Raw genomic sequence first — 17084 nt, forward strand, 5'->3', positions numbered from 1 at the left:
AAATGTTTGGTCTCAAACAGAAAATCTTAAAAGAATTTGTATTTATGAATCCACCTTTTCAACACAATTTAGACTGGAGCGTTGAATTTAGTCATTAAAAAACTTAGAATATATTTAAACCCTTCTTGGGCCATCTTCCGCTAGCTTAAACAATTGAAAAAGACATCTTAAAAACTACACAAATATATAAAAATGATATAAAATGATCGATGAAAACATGGACACTTCAAAAAGTTATTAAAAAATACAACTTGAAGCGTCTATCTTGAAGTATGTTCTTGTTTCAGACTTAAAGCTGGTCCAAATATGTATCAAACTAAGTTGGGGGGCGGAGGACTCCTCTTATTCATCTGGAGCGAACAAAGCGCTTCGGATAATAATAAAAAATGTCAATACGGAACTCTAATGTCAGTACTGGTACTGGTCATTCATTCTATTTCTAATGGAATCTAGAAAGAAAGAAAAACTAAATATGTTAGTGGAGATCAAGAAAGGAAGTTGAAGAAAATAAATTGTATTGTACTTTTACATATTTGTGCAGTTTTTAAGACATCTTTTTCAACTGTTTAAACTAGCTGAACATGGTTATATAAGGATTGAAACAAGTTGAAACGACGACAAGTTCAACACACTATTTTAGTGTTTAGTCCAAGTAGTAATGAAAAGATGGACCCATAAGTTTAAAATTATTTTAACAATTAACTAGTGCACCGCACTGCTTTGCAGTGTTCGTTATAAACATGTCGGATAACTCATCCTGACATACCTGTCGTCGTCACAATGCTTTGCCTGCCCTTTTCAGTAGTTTTATGAACATTTAATACCGGTAATGTAGTTAAGAAAACTTCTTTCCATACAGTATTCACTGTGCTTCAACCATTTGGCCGTATATGGATCTTAACATTTTCAAATGATCTTGCCCGAGATAGAACAACGTACAATTGGCTGCGACTAAACACTGGTTCGGGTAGGTAGACACCCACTTCTTCAAGAGCTTTTCCCTGTGCTTTATTAATGGTCATACAGAAGGCTAGTCGACTTAAGACCTTCCATCTGTGCGTACGTCGATGTTTTCTATTAGTGACGTAAGTTATTAGGAACACACTGCCATCTGTTGAGTATGTAAGAAGCTGGGGAAGATCAGAGAATCAAAGAGTATATAGCACAGAATAATATTCTTCCATGATCAGAGGAAGTGTATACTCTCTGGCTTGACAGGTAGTAAACATGGCTGCATGCAATGACATTACTAAGGATGAAAATCACATAATTAGATCAGAATATTTGTAACGTGCTCCTGCAATTATCTTCGTATCTATGTTTCTACGTGTTCCTGCGATAATCTTCATACCTTCGTATCTACACGCTCCTGTCATAATCTTTGTATCTACACTTCTAGAGGATCATCTACTTTCTACCTTAATATTCTAACCTGCTTTTGCCATCTTCGCTTCTATGTATTAATGGTTTGATGTTATTGACTAAACATGTTGTGCTCACCCGTCTCTCCGCTCCTGTAACTTATTGCATACCGACTGTCCCTCTGTGTCTACCTTCTACTACCTACGCCATCTGGTACGTCACCAAACCACCTCGAATCTACTATTCTGCGCTTCCTTACGTATATATACAATAGACAGCCTCGCTCTTCTGGTCAGCCTGACATCGACCTTTGTAGTGTGTGTACGCGCGGAGGGACTATTAGCCTCGTGCAGCTTGCCAATTTTTTGGAGGCCTTGATCTGTGCCATAAATGTTACCATCTGCTGCTTATTTAAACTTTCACGTCATGTATTTTGAAAAGTTTTAATGTGGACTAAGAGTGACCATCGTCAACAATTTGCTCAATGCATTTAATAAGGACAGTAACGGGTGAATGAACTTTTTTAAGTTTACGTAGTCGGATTCGAACTTTACTCTCCCCTCTCATCCCTGCTATTACTATCCTCCTTTACCCTCCCCTCCTCCTTTCACTTTGATGTTTTTACCTCGAATGTTAGGCTTTTATAAAACACCTTGGAGGTGTTATATTTAAAATGTGGCCAAATATTATGCTGTTATGTTAAAATGTTATTCTTCGAGAAGTTTCCATCTGTTTTCCTGAAAAGAAATGATAATATGTGTACAATTTTGAAAATTGAAACATCTTGGCTAGTTGTTCTTTTACTGCCCTCAAGGTGAATAGTATAACTTTGGTTCTCTTTAAAGAAAGTAGGAATGGTAATAATGGTCTTCATTCATGCTTATCTCTGATATTTTCAGATCCTATATTATGTGCATGTACTGTGCAAAGTTATTTATCTAATACAGGGCCAGTTCTACCACCTACTGGTAAAGTAGCGCGTAACTTGCCCTTCGCGTAAAAGGATGTTTCCGTTCGACCACTCCCAGGTAGCGCTATCGGCAGCATAAATCGTCGTTACCCGGCGCGTAATTTATTGGCCACTTCGAGGACCCGATAAGACTTTACCTGTCGGGCAAGTTTTGAGAGCTGAACATTATTAGCCGTATTTCTGGTGACATACAACTCAAATTAGTTTAGTATACTGAAAAAAGCATTATACTATAACAGTGATCGATATTGCATTGCAGGATTTTGAACATTAATGCTTCCTTAGAGTTGCAACGGTTACACCAGCCTCTCGCATTGATCGCGCACGGAACACATTTTATACGTCAAGCTTTCTCAAAGAAACTCTAAAAGGATATAAAATCGAAACCTATTTGGAAATAATTTCAAATGAGATTTAATATTCTTACTTTTTCAGTGTTCAAACACCAGGTATACATTATGTCTATGTATCCGTATTACCCCAAGCTACCTCGTAGCGTAATGGCTAACGTGCGCAGTTCATACTGCGAGGTTTGCAGGTTCGAGTCTTCTTTATGACGAATATTTTTTTTTCATTATTAGCGTTGTATTAATCTGTATGCCTCTTTTCATACGTTCTTTTGTTAATAACATATTTAATTGAAATGTTTAATCACAATATTATGTCTACTAGGAAAATGCTTTATATGTGTGCTACTTATAGAAAGTGATGTTACGATTAATATAGCACACCATATAGGACTGTCGCCCAGGTAGCAGATTCCCCATCAGTTGTTTACATAGTCTTCTTGTAAATGATTTCGAAGAAATTGGAAACTATTCCATTCCCGAATTCCTCTTCCTATGATGGATATATACCCCTATTAGTTCTTTACCAGTACGGTACCTTCCAACTTTATCTTCATAAACATTAGAATGAAATGCATTATAAATAAATGAAAGCATGTGGAACCAAACAAGGTCACAGAGCTAGTTGGAAATAGAGCATCGTGGAGATACTTAATTCACAGAAGCCTGCAGATAGAATGTTCAAAGGCAATAAGTCCGTAAGGAAGATGTTGGGTGTATATACGTATATGGAAGCGCGTGAAAAAGAGTTACGAACAACGGCAGGGAACGAAAACATTTTTTAAATTGTAAATTAGAAAGACGATGAAAACCTGCGTACCTTCTATTACGGAGCGAGCGACTTGACCAATCTACTACGAGAATACTTTCCAAAAACGCTGCCTTACACGACAGGTTATAACTGACATAAGAAAATGTAATCTCGAGATTTTAATCCTAATTAGGTATTGATTTGGAAGCTCATAGATTAAAATCACGAAAGCTTGACATAAATCGTTGTCCGTAACTCTTAAGGCTCCCCTTATTAGGCTTTTTGAAGATAATCGACAGATGCAAGCACAGGAAAAGAAGACAATCGAAATGAGCTTCATACATCTGACGATAGAGAGCACCACACTCGAAAGCGAGAAGTCGCTGAAAATCAGTCTAGCCAACTCCGTATATCGGTGTCTAGCTCCTGGTAGCTACCCAGCGCTTGCGCGGAGGTGGTTGGACGCAACGCAAAGTACCAGCTGCTTTACACCTCCAGGTAGTTTACGTCCCGGGCAGCTGCCAGCCACTTTACCAGCAGATGGTAGAACCGGCCCACAGTTGTTTATCTGTGCTATCAAATGGTGGTCATCTTTTTTTTTTATTGTGTACCAACCACGGATCTCTCCCTCCATCTCCCAGTGTAGCTTCTTGTCACTGCTCATTTCAATTTTGTTTACATGAGATGTTGGTGCGATTATCTTGTCAGAGGAATCAGTGGTGCATCATTACCATTGTTTTTAAAACATCCTGTTTACCAATCAACGGTGATATTTATATACCATGTACGAAACTTAATGTAACTAAACGCCACATATTAATGAAAGTGTTAGTTGCTTAGCAACCTACTAAGTACACAATGTATTGCGGGTTAGGGTAAGCCTTTGCCTGCAATTATTAGTGATCATTTAATGACTTGATTTTATGATTACTCAAAGTTGGCAGAATTTAAGAGACCTATCAATGTTTCATGATTCACCGGTAGGCAACTCCGGGGACAATAAAACAAAAATAAAGCAAATTGATCCAGTAAAACAGATGGACAGATTTGCAAAAATCGTTTTCAGTAAACTATTTTTATATATATATATTTGAGAATTGTAAGTCAATACGGGTGGTTGGATAGGAAAGACAAAAGTGAAGAGCCTGTCACAAGTGAAAGCAATGCCAGACTTAGCTATGGGCGTCATGGTCGTCAACCCACATTCCCAAGTGTGTTCTTTTTGCCATTTGTTTTACGGTGCACCAACACAGACAGGTTTTATGGCAACGATGGGATAAGAATGTACATTACTTACCTATGATCATATGCAGCTGAACCTGGGCAATGACTCCGAGAGATGAGAGTAGAATACCAGCAGCTCAGATGAAATTCCTGAGAAGACAAGGACGGACAGAGTGAGAAATGAAGACATACGAAAAGAGCTAAATGTGCAAAAACTAATAGACGAACCAGAACAGAACATATTGAGGTTGTTTGGACATGTCAAGCAAATGAAAGATGCCAAGACAAGTACTGGAAAGGCAGATGACGGGGAAGAGAGGCCGAGGAACATCATGATTACGATGGATGGACTCTGAAGAACAGCATAGGACAATGGAACCTTTACCGGAACACAGTGTTGGATGAGGAACGGTGGAGAGACACGAAGTGGGGTGGAACCATATTTGCCCCCACCTGGTATCAGCTGGAAAAGGGGAATTGATGATGAAGTCTATATAGAACTGTCATGAAATGTATTGTTTAAATAATATTGTCAAGTCGGAAGAAAACAAGAGTTGACCAAGGGTGTCAGACATGACAGATCAATGTGAAGAGCCTGTCACACGTAAAAGCAATGCCAAACTTGGCGTCATGGTCACCAACCTATGTTCCCAAATTTGTTCGTTTTTTATTTCTTTTACGTCCCACCATCACAGACAGGCTTTATGGTGACGATGGGATAAGAAAGGGCTAGAGTGGGAAGGAAGCGGGCATGGCCTTAAGGCATGGCAACCAGTATTTGCATGGTGGAAAATGGGAAAACATGGAAAAAATGGAAGGTATCCGACACTTTGAAAAATGAAGGTATTAGCCAAAGGAAGACAAGGATCACGTTAGGCTTGAAATGAAAGACTCCCTAGACCTCAAGTGCTCTAATACCGTGCGGGTTGGGAAAGAACAAAAGTTGACCAAGGGAAGTCAGATAGGATAGGCTAGATGAAAGTGAGGAGCCTGGCATGAGTAAGTGGAAGCAATGCCAGGACTCAGATAAGGGCCACCCCCATAGTCGTCAACCCATGCTCCCAAGTTCAGAGCCCCATTTAGTCGCCTCTTATGACAGGCTGGGAATACCGTGGGTGTTATTCTACTGCCCCCACCCACAGGGGGATTGAAGCAAAAGTTTGTGAGGACAGACTGTATATAATTTTGTTATTGCTTTGGTTCGCTTTTTATCACAGGTGGTGTTGCTTTATGACAAAGACTTAAAGCATGTGTAAAATGAAATGGTCTATGGCTTTTAGTGCCAGGAAATCCCAGGACGGGGTCAGCCAGCCAGGTGCAGGTCTTTCGATTAGACGCCCGTAAGCTACCTGCGCGTCGTGATGAGGATGAAATGATGAAGACACCCAGCCCCCGTGCCAGCAAAATTAACCAATGATTAAATTTCCCAACCGTATTGGGACTCGAACCCGGGACCCCTGTAACCAAAGGCCAGCACACTAACCATTTAGCCATGGAGCCAGACTGAAAAAATTGGTGCCCCATTATGACAAATGCCTTAACAATGGTGGTAACTATATGAAGTAGTTTATGGTGGGTAGAATCCAAAGTGAATAAAATGTTTTCAAAAGAATGTAGTGTTTCTTTGGAGAAAATGTTGGTACTTCGAAAACGGTATATCTCAGCTTTATTACAGTTGACAGAAACTTTCATTAAAGTTGCCCATGTACATGGTCTTTTTTTAGCTTGTTCCGCAGCACCACTCAGAGCACGGCACGGCTGGAGGAATAACACTCCGTTGCTAGCCGGTATAACGCGCGCTTTTCCTCTCCACTACTCATGGCAATTCACACTTATAGAAATCCATTTCAGTGAAACTTTAGTCTGAAACCCATCTGGCAATACATTTGATGTTCAAACTGTTGTCCCTCAGCTGTCAAACATGCCTGACACATCATAAATATGTTTGCAGACACTTGGCGAATCTCAGCCCGTGTGATGTTCGAAATAACTTGTGTAATGATCTCTTGCAGTTCTCTTGTGTGAGGGTTGTTCACATACACTTTTCCCTTCAGCTTCCCCCACAGGTAATAATCGCACGGATTTATATCAGGAGATCTAGGGGAGTAATTAATCACACGATCTTCGAAAACTTCCCGCATCACCTCCATAGACTGATTAACAGTGTATGACGTCGCATTATCTTGCATGAAGTAACCATTACTCCTTTCTTCTTCCGTCAGCTCTTGAAAGAATGATCTCAGAATGAGGTCTATATATTGATCAGCATGTATTGTTTCAGGGAAAAATGTAGGCTCTATAATTCTGTGAGCACTTATTGCACACCAAACTCCTATCTTTACATCATGAAGTGGACGGACATGCAGCTGATGGGGATTTTCTGCACACCAGTAGAGACTGTTTTGACTATTTACATAGCCACTTAAGTGTAGCCAGGGTTCATCACTATACAAAAGTTCTGGGTCAACATACCCGTCGTGAACTGACTGAAGCAACCAGTTACAATACCTCTTAAATATTGGGCAGGGTGGGTTTGTATGGTTTTGCTTTTAACAGTTTTGTTGCTTTGTGGGCAGTTACATTTACCTAATTGCTTCAAGACCACATTGATGCACCCTCGCTCTAAGAATTGGCACATCCTTGATTACACTACTAGATAATGTGATAGGAAGGATGTCCTTATCACCAGGACAGCTAGAAATGATTGCTGGACGGATCACAAGTTGCTATTCTCTTGTCTTAGAATCAGTCTCCGCCATAAATCACCCAGGCATTCTGAACCTTCGAACAGGCAGAAGTTTGATATGTCTAAATGCCATGAATTTCGACAACATGATCTCCGACATGCTGGCAAGTGCTCCAGTCAACACGAAGAATGTTGAGCAGGAGTGGGCTACATTGCGGAAAGTAAACACAGAATCAGCTGAGAAAACCATTAGTTTTAAGAAAAATGTAAGACAGGACTGGTCTGATAACAACAACAAAGAGATTTTGTCATCAATGCTAAACGTGAAGCCCACTTATTCTTTCAAGATCCATCTTCAGACGGAAAGAAAGCACACTTTCTCAAACTCAAGCATAAATGTCAGCGGTAAATAAGGGAGATAAAGAACTGGTGGCAGCAGAAAGTTCAGGAACGGCAAAGTACGTCTGATGCCTGAGACATGCGTAACTTCTATGCAGGAATAAATAAGTTATATGGCCCAACTCGCTCCTCCTTCAGGACACTGAAAGTTACTGACAATACTACCACTATTACTGATAGTCAAGAAATCCTAGAACGTTGGAAAGAACATTTCTCCACTCTTCTCAATCAGTTCAAATGATGCTGAAGACTTTCTCGATGGTTTACCTCTACATCCCCAACAACCATGGATGGCTCTTCCCCCAACATTCAAGAAATTCAATGTTGCTCTGAGCAAACTGAATCCTGGTAAGGCTCCTGGTCTAGGTAACATTCCTCTGGAATTGATTCAAAGTGGAGGCCTACCTATAAAGACCAGACTTCATACTCTTCACCTCTTAACATGGGAAACCTGGGGAGTACCTAGTGACCTTAAAAATGCCACTATCATTACTCTTTTCAAAAAAGGTGATCGTAGTGTTTGTGGCAACTATCGCAGCATATTATTGCTATATATACCAGGTAAAAATTTGCTAGATTTTTGCTCAATCATCTCTAGATTATTTTTGAGAGGATCCTACCTAGTCGCAGTGTGGTTTTCGAGCGTCCAGAAGCACAACAGATATGATCTTCTGTGCAGGCAAATCCAGAAAAAATGCAGAGAGCAACAGACTCCTTTATACCTAATGTTCTATGATCTGGAAAAGGCAGACCAGCTATGTAGACAGTACTGGAACACTTTGGCTGTTCACAGCATTTTGTAGATCTAGTCAAGGCTCTTCATGAACACCTGGGCAAGTCGTTCATCAAAATATCTCTGATCCATTTCCAATAACTCCTGGATTGAAACAAGGATATGTGCTTGCTCCAACACTATTCGCTCTTTACCTAGCTGTCATGCTATATGTAACATATACAGACAACCAAGGTGTAAACGTCAGATATCGCTTCGATGGGGGGACTGCTCAATCTGGCTAGACTTCACTCCCAAAAGCTTACGAAGATTTCCTCAGTTACGGAGTTGCAGTATGCAGATGATACTGCCGCACCTGCTCCCACACCTGAGGAGCTGCAACAGTCATTTGTTTCAAGAGTGCTTGCGATTGTTTTGGTGGTGGTGATTATTGTTTTAAGAGGAAGTACAACTAGGCAACCATCCTCTATATAACACTAATCAGAGGGAAAATATGGAAGGGGTCCGACACTTCGAAAAATCAAGATATCGGCCAAAGAAAGACAAGGGCCACGAAGGGCGTGAAAATGAAAGACTCCCTAGCCCTCGCAAACCTAATAGCATCGGGGTCGGAAAAGAACAAGAGTAGACCAAGAGAGGTCGGATAGGATAGATGAAAGTGAGGAGCCTGGCACAAGTAAGTGGAAGCAATGCCAGGACTCAGCTAAGGGCCCCGTGGTCGCCAATCCACGCTCCAAAGTTCAGAGCCCCTGGGGCCCCTTTTAGTCGCCTCTTACGACAGGCAGGGGATACCGTGGGTGTTATTCTACCGCCTCCACCCACAGGGGGAGCGATTGTTTTGGTCTCTCCACTAATGTTCAGAAAACCATAGTACTCTCACAGCCTGCACCTGGATCAAACCTCCCTCCTTTCAATATCTCCATTGCGGATATTCCACTGGAGCACGTCAACCACTTCTTATATATCTAGAAAGTACCCTCTCAACAAATGCTAACTGCTCACAAGATGTTGTTAGGAGATTTGGTGCTGTCCACTCAGCATTTGGACGTTTACCCCACCGTGTCTTCATGAATAAGGACCTAACAATGCATACCAAGATCATGGTTTACCATGTTGTTGTCATACCAACACTGCTTTACGGTTGTGACCCTCTACCGTCAGGATAAAAAAAAAAAAAAAAAGCTAGAGCGCTTCCATCTGCAAAAACTTAGATCCATCTTGAACATCAAATGGGATGACCAGGTCACCAACCTTGCAGTTCTTGAGAGCACATGCTATAAGTAGAGCCCTGCGTGGATATATAAAATATTATCCGCATCCGCACTTTTTTCATCCGCACCCGTGAATGGTTATCCACAGGTATTGTAAATATTTAACTACAGTATATTACACCCAAGGTATTGAAACAGATCTGTTAACATAATACAACAGGCCTGATACCTAGCACCAGACTCCCATCAATCCCAGGTTTGTGAGGGATTATCTCTTGCGACAACTACCGACGTATTGACCTTTGTTCGTTCTATCAATTACGAGCAGGAGCCAGTTAGGCTTAGGTCAGGTACACAAGCCGACTATCTCCAATTCGGGTCTCAGAAACTGTTTAGCCTAAAGGGTGAATTCTACCATGTCTGAAAAAGGAACTTAGATGCAAAAATTACGATTTTTTGCAATTTGTAAGTAATTATTAATGCAAATATTTCCCATACACTACGACTCTCTTGCCATAGTAGCCATGTTTATGAAGTCTTAGTTCATTCCTTCAACCTGTGGAAGGCCAGCCATGACGATATGACGTCACGAGCCAACATCTGACATTTTAATTGATGATGATGCTTGTTGTTCAAAGGGGCCTAACATCTAGGTCATCGGCCCCTAATGGTACGAAATGAGACTAAATAAAATGACAAATTAAAATTCCAAAATCCTCCACTGACCAGAATTTAAAATGTGATGACGAAGAATGAATACATGAATATGAATTTAAAACAATCAGTGGAACCGACCCACAATGCCTCACATGCACAGAAGCTGGTGTAAAACAATAGTATTACTGACCAAGGGACTGCTTCCATAGCACGATCCTGAATCGATGCTTGCAGTCTAATGCCCGGTTTCTGGAATGGTGAGATATCTTTCCGATAGCTATTGCTTTGTTAGAGCTGTCGACTCGATAAATCTTCGCTGCGTTGCACAGCGGAACGACAGCTAACTTATCGAACTGTCAACTATTGGCTCGTTGATCAAGTTTCATAAATAAACACTAGATGCCACCCCTCGTACTGCTTTGTTTTTGTGCGTTAGGTGTGTTCCCCATATTGTCAGGCGCATGCGCACAAGTAATGCATCGTATTTGAGCTTTCTGTGCAGCTCCTCTTATCCCATCTTTGCCATGCAGCGAGAAATGGGTACGGTATTCAACTAGTTCTTGCAGACGTGGGTGTCAGTTTCGTGGTATTTAAGGACTGTCAGAAGAATTTGACATTGTTTGAGGATTCCTAATGAAATATGCACACGAGTGACACATGTCACGCGCAATCCAGTTTGCACTGAGCCTTATAAGTATACCGTATATCTTTCCTGTTATTACAAAATATGGACAGTGTTGGCCTGCAGTAGGCCTACTACGATAAATGTGCAATTATCGGTTATACTCAGTTACTGGTACCAGTGCTCTCATGGACACGAATGCAGTCACAGATACAAATACGATAAGACTCTGTAGTACTGAATCTTAAAGGGTATCATAATTAATAATTGATCAACAGGGGACAATGGAAAATTATTTGTCACAGGACGCAAATTGTCGCCTGTAACCGCTACCAAACCTATGACAGTAATTTGTTTAGCCTCAATCTGTCTTTCAATTCATTTTCACTACTGTATACTTCATTAGATCATTACGCCGACAATGATATAATCGTGGTCGTTCTATAATGTTCGTCGGAAGAAGATGAGGAAGCCATAGAAAATTTTAACAAACACAATGTTAGCTGCTGATACTGAAGTACTGCGCACGCGCCCAGCAAGTTAACAAATAGATATCTCCTGCTCAGGGCCCTCTAAGTTAGCAAGCGATTTATCGAACCGATAGATGTATCTTACGTTCGTGCAACGCCAAAACACAAGTTAACCATTCGATACCGCTATAGGTTCGATATCTCACGTTCCAGAAACCGGGCATAAAGGGGTCCAGAATCCAAGTCATCGGACCCGCATAATGGAACTTATCGCTAGGAAAGTAGAACCATGGTATTTGTCACGTTGCGGTACTAATCAAAAGTAGCATGGACCCGCGGCATCCGACACATTATGGTACTACTCACAGATAATGAAATTCGCACATGGAATACAGACCTATGGTGTTTCGCACATTCCGGCGCCATTTACAGGCGACGCAAACGACATGTTCAACACGTAAGTGTACTAACCAGAGGGACTAGCGCTATCCAGTGGTGTTCCTCATATAGTGGGTTCTAATCATAGGCAAGCCAGAACCATGGAGTCGCTCATATAGTGCTACTAATCACAGGTACTGTAAAAGCCAGCAACGCACTCTTTTGCTACTAATCACAAATCTATTTGGTACCTACATAGTGGTACTACACGCAAGTAATAGCAACCCAAAGTACTCCCCGCGTGGTGGTACTAATCACAAGGAGTTTCATGGTTCTAATACAATCATCCCTTGGTCGCCCCATTTAGTCGCCTCTGAGGCAGGGAATACCGTGGGTGTATTCTTCGCCTGTGTCCTCCACCCACAGGGGGTGACATTTAAATGTACATAAAAGGTATTTAAAAAAAAACACAAACTAAACACCCTATGGGTTACAGCAGAAAATGAGTACTTCACATCACAATGCATACGGATGATATATACTCACCATAGAAATCACAATGAACCATTAAAATACTGGAATTGAATAACAAAAGAAGAAAACATCAGAGATTGCTTCATTATGGAGCAATTTATGGTTCCAAATTTATGTACGCAGGTGCATGTTTAGGAATCAGAAACGCATGTACGAACGATATGAAACGATACACGATGCAGAGATGAGGAGAAATCCTTTCTTTATGCTTCTCAGGGACCCACCCAAATAAGGATTATTACCCACACAGAAAACGGAGGCTACATTACATTGCAAGTACACACAGTAGGCTAACAAGAATAAGTAGTAGTGTGTTCATAAGGTACTTACAGCAGGTTATTTAGATATCAATTGCACGTACTGCCAGCATCGTCTACAAAGCCAGTCAGCATTAATTTGAAAGCACTCGAGGTTAGTTGTATCTCACTTTGATATGCAATTAAACACTTAAAACGCACATAAATCCACCTTAAATGTACGAATAAGTCCTTAATTAGTTAACTATATAATGCTGCACAATGTGCATATACAAGCCATTAATTAAATAAATATAACTTGAATTGCAGTGATGGCACAACTATCATAACCATGGGTTAACTGCTGCAGGTAACCGCTCCACCATCTTCAATCTACACATGTGTATGAGAAGTACGAACAAACGTAACCACTTGGCGATTGCCTTCAACCCCTAACACCAATACTTAACTGTTTATTAACGAAGAAAATGAATCATATGATTACATTTACACTATACAATTTCACAATGTTTATTCGCCATGGTTATGCATTTTTTTTTTTTCAATAATCTGAGCCATGCATGTGTGTATATTTAGGTGAACCCAAGCTCATAAGGACCGTGTTACACCCCCCTTCCTTTCACGAGGAAATGGTTGGTACCACATGTGCTGTACAGGGGGGTGGTGTGACGTCATGTTCGTGCTCAATAGCGAAAATTCAGACTTTTCGGATATTAACACCCCCCTCTTTCTCTAACACCCTATGACGTCATCACCCGTCCGTCACCAAGTAAAATGGTCGCCATGTGCTCTACCAGTCTTACATAGTGTACTCTTCAGTGTTCTATATGTCAGGTAATAGTACAAAAACCTAGTATTTTTGCACCTCTACTCCTTCCTTGTACCCTAATGAACATATTTAATAGCATTTCACAGCACCTACAAGTGAACTGGCGGTGGTCAGCTTGTGTACCGAAACCCAGGGCTCTTTATATATCACTATTCTCCCATACCAATGTCAAACTTCGCCAAACCAAAAGTAAGAGTGAAAAATCAATAACTTCATTATTTAGAAATTATCAGCAAAATTATCTGCACTGACATACAGTTTGCATGATATAGATGTTGATTCCCATGTCCAATAACGGACCATTTATATTGGTATTATACAGTTTGCATCCACCCAGATATTAACTTTGCAGATGTTCATATCCGTGCAGGGCCCTCGCTGTAAGCATTGAGGCTACCATCATTGGCCACCATCTCATGCAGATAGGGCACGTCCATCATTTGAGTGAAACCAGGCTTCCTCGTCAACGTCTGAATGGTGAACTCTGTTCCAACACAAGATCTCATGGAGCCCCTGTGATGCGTTACAAGGATCTGCTAACGCATACTTTTTTTTTTTTTTTTTTTGCTAGTTGTTTTACGTCGCACCGACACAGACAGGTCTTACGGCGATGATGGGACAGGAAAGGGCTAGGGGTGGGAAGGAAGCGGCCGTGGCCTTAAGGTACAGCCCCAGAATTTTCCTGGTGTGAAAATGGGAAACCACGGAAAACCATTTTCAGGGCTGCCGACAATGGGGTTCGAACCTACTATCTCCCGAATACTGGATACTGGCCGCACTTAAGCGACTGCAGCTATCAAGCTCGGAAAAGCATACTATGAAAAGAGCTGGAATTAACACTCAAACCTGGGATACGCTTGCTGAGAATTGTTCACTTTGGCGCCACACTTGTTTCTACATCAGTTTTGGTGTTTGAAGAGGAACGACTGCGACGTGAAAAGGATAAACGACAAGCAAGGAAGCTCCGTCAAACTCAGTTCTGCCTTTCTCCCACGATTTCACGAGATGTGTGGATGTATGTTTCATGCCAAGATTGTGCTACTAAGTCATATGAAACATACAAGGCTTTGCGAGTGTGAAAATGTAAACTGCTGAAGAATATTGTTTACTCAGATACAAGTTGCAACTGACTATGACAATCAGAAGAAAAAAAAGGGAAGAGGTCCAATCCTTCAAAGAATGAAGGTATTGGCAAATAACGGGAAGGGCCACAATAGATGTTAAAGCTTGAGACAATTTAGGACTACAAACCTATGTAGTGTCATTGGGATCGGAAGTAAACTTACTACAGTGATATTTCATGGATCAACATCATTCACGTAACCAACACGAGCAATAGAGGGCTGGGATAGGAAAAACAAAATTGAGGAGCTTGGTACAAGAAAGTTGAAAAATGCTGGACACTGATAGGAACCAGTGGTCAATTCATACTCCCATAATAAGACCTCTGGGGATTTTCCTTTCTATTACCTCTTGCAACAAGCAGGGGATACAATGAGCTTATCCCACTGTCCCTTTATCTTTCAGACAATATAAAAAATCACGTCACCAATGGAATTTACAACAACAAAAACTGTTTTGTAACCATCCAGCAAAGCTATACAGTCTACTTCGAGATGTTAGTAACACGAGGCAACACTGCGATGTGCGCAAAGTGACTGTCCTTTGTTTAATACTTAGGTTTCCACTAGAAGTGCTGAATTAAGCAGAATAGCAATGCTGCCAACTGTTGGTTGTTGGTTTGATATGGCTATACCTTTTTCCTTCCTGTGCGGACAGTATGCGCCGCAGCAATAGAAAAGAACCTCTCGAAGGGAATGTGGACCCAAAGGTGCCACCGTTCTAAAGACAGAGATTGACCAGGATGTGCAAATTTACGTTTATTTCTTGCCTAAGACTCAAGATTAAAGGAGGAACTGAGAAAGTGTAAAGTTACCGTCTGAAACCATGACACTTTTAAATCTCGCGGGCCTCATTAGTATATTTTCTTTTGCAGTGGTTGGCAACATCGGCCAATGCCTGTGATCCTCGGCAGAAGCAAAGGATAACGGCTCCTGGACCACTACTTTAGGTTATAAAAGTAAATACACTTCTAGGGGCGGATGGGTTGGACCCTGGCAGGCGTAATGAACACATCTCTCCTCCAGAATCATTTGTAGGTAAGAATAGCAGCATTGAAACTAACATATTATGTAATAATCCTTGCGGAGTAGACTGTGCATTTCTACCACCATGCCAACCAAGAAAGTTACTAAAATAAGAACAGAGTGAGAAATGTTATGACACAGTTTGTCAAGTCTCCACCACAATTGCCACATAACAAAAATACTCTGTGGAGTATTTTGGACTTACCAGCATAATTATTGTACCCCAGTTACAATAAACTATTAACTGTAAGCTGATGGTTTTCAATGAACCACGTCAGCAACCTCTATTTTGTTAATGTAGGGCAATTATATTTTCCCCTATTTTAGAAAGGTAAAAATACTGCTTTTCATACAACTATTCAACAGTAGCCCCATCAAAAGTAGGATCGTGAAAAAATGGGTATACATCGTTGATCTTTACAGTCAAAAGTCATTCATTTAAATGTTTAGCAATATATTGCACAGTTCACGTGTTCCATTTTCAAAATGACAATACTTACATGCGACTCGCTGTCCGACCTAGTAACACAACTCCGACACTCTCATCAGCCTATTAATACGTCCTACCGACCGCCTTCTTTTTTTCCTCTCATGGACTTGGAAAAACGTGCTCTTCTTCCGTCACAGCCTGCTGTTGTAACAAGCACAACACTATCCAGTGAGGATGCATGCAGGATTAACTTTCAGGGTAACATTATACTATCGACGAATCAAGCTTTCAAAAAATTACAACGAAGTTTAAATAATACTAATCTTACCTGGAACTGCTTCTAGAGGAAAGATGTGTTCATTACGAAAGCCAGGGAACCACCCTAACAAGATCATTTACTTTTATAACCTAATGAAATATTGCAGACGCCATCTTAGATCTTTCACTGTGGCAAAAAAAATTACTCTCTACCACCGCCGTCTCGATCCTCTCTACAAGCTCCCAAAGAACTCCGAATACTAAGCCCAAAAACAAAGAGAATCAAACACAACCCAGCTCCGTCATTGAAAGCGTTACCAACAACCACTGAGGAACAGTATAGTCAAAACTGAGAATCTCGTGAGATGATTAAATACCGCCGAACCAAGTCACCGTACGAGTGGAACAGTAGACGCACAATATTCGCTGTCAGTGTGGGTGTAACACTGTGTTATTGGTGCGTGAATGTGTGTGAAAACCTGAGTTATCTTGTTTCTTTACCTTTGTGCAAGTAGATCTGAAAACTTCAGATTCCTTCCCCGAAATATTCAACTGTTATGAAAATTTTGCCAATCTCGGCAAGGTGGTTCGCAGCCAAAAAAGAAAAAACAATGATACGACTCCATGAAATACCGTCTAGAAGGGAATGAAAAGCAAGCGACTGTCGGCATTATCTAGACAAGGACCTATAAAAGGAAGTAATTGGATATCCTCAGATTACTCTCGCATATGTGCCTTTACAACTAATTTCAAAGGTGATGGAGCCTCTGAGGCTCAGGCGGCAGCGCGCCGGCTCCTCAACGCCGGGTTCTGTAGTTC

General features: G+C 41.0%; 1 protein-coding gene across 3 annotated transcripts in view; it reads right to left on the reverse strand.

The window, feature by feature from the left end:
• LOC136886465 (uncharacterized) overlaps nucleotides 1-16446 on the reverse strand; it is a 34083-nt gene extending 17637 nt beyond the window's left edge. The window contains exons 1-3 of one of the 3 annotated variants that reach the window (XM_067159255.2): nucleotides 16336-16446; nucleotides 16078-16208; nucleotides 4728-4804 (exon numbers count right to left, since the gene is read on the reverse strand). The gene's annotated coding sequence lies outside the window, so the exon portion shown is untranslated. The remainder of the gene's footprint in view (nucleotides 1-4727; nucleotides 4805-16077; nucleotides 16209-16335) is intronic. The other 2 variants (XM_067159257.2, XM_067159254.2) reach the window with 2 other exon arrangements.
• Nucleotides 16447-17084: the final 638 nt, after the last annotated feature.

Source organism: Anabrus simplex, chromosome X (assembly GCF_040414725.1).
Source record: "Anabrus simplex isolate iqAnaSimp1 chromosome X, ASM4041472v1, whole genome shotgun sequence".
In the NCBI taxonomy this organism is placed as follows: domain Eukaryota; kingdom Metazoa; phylum Arthropoda; class Insecta; order Orthoptera; family Tettigoniidae; genus Anabrus; species Anabrus simplex.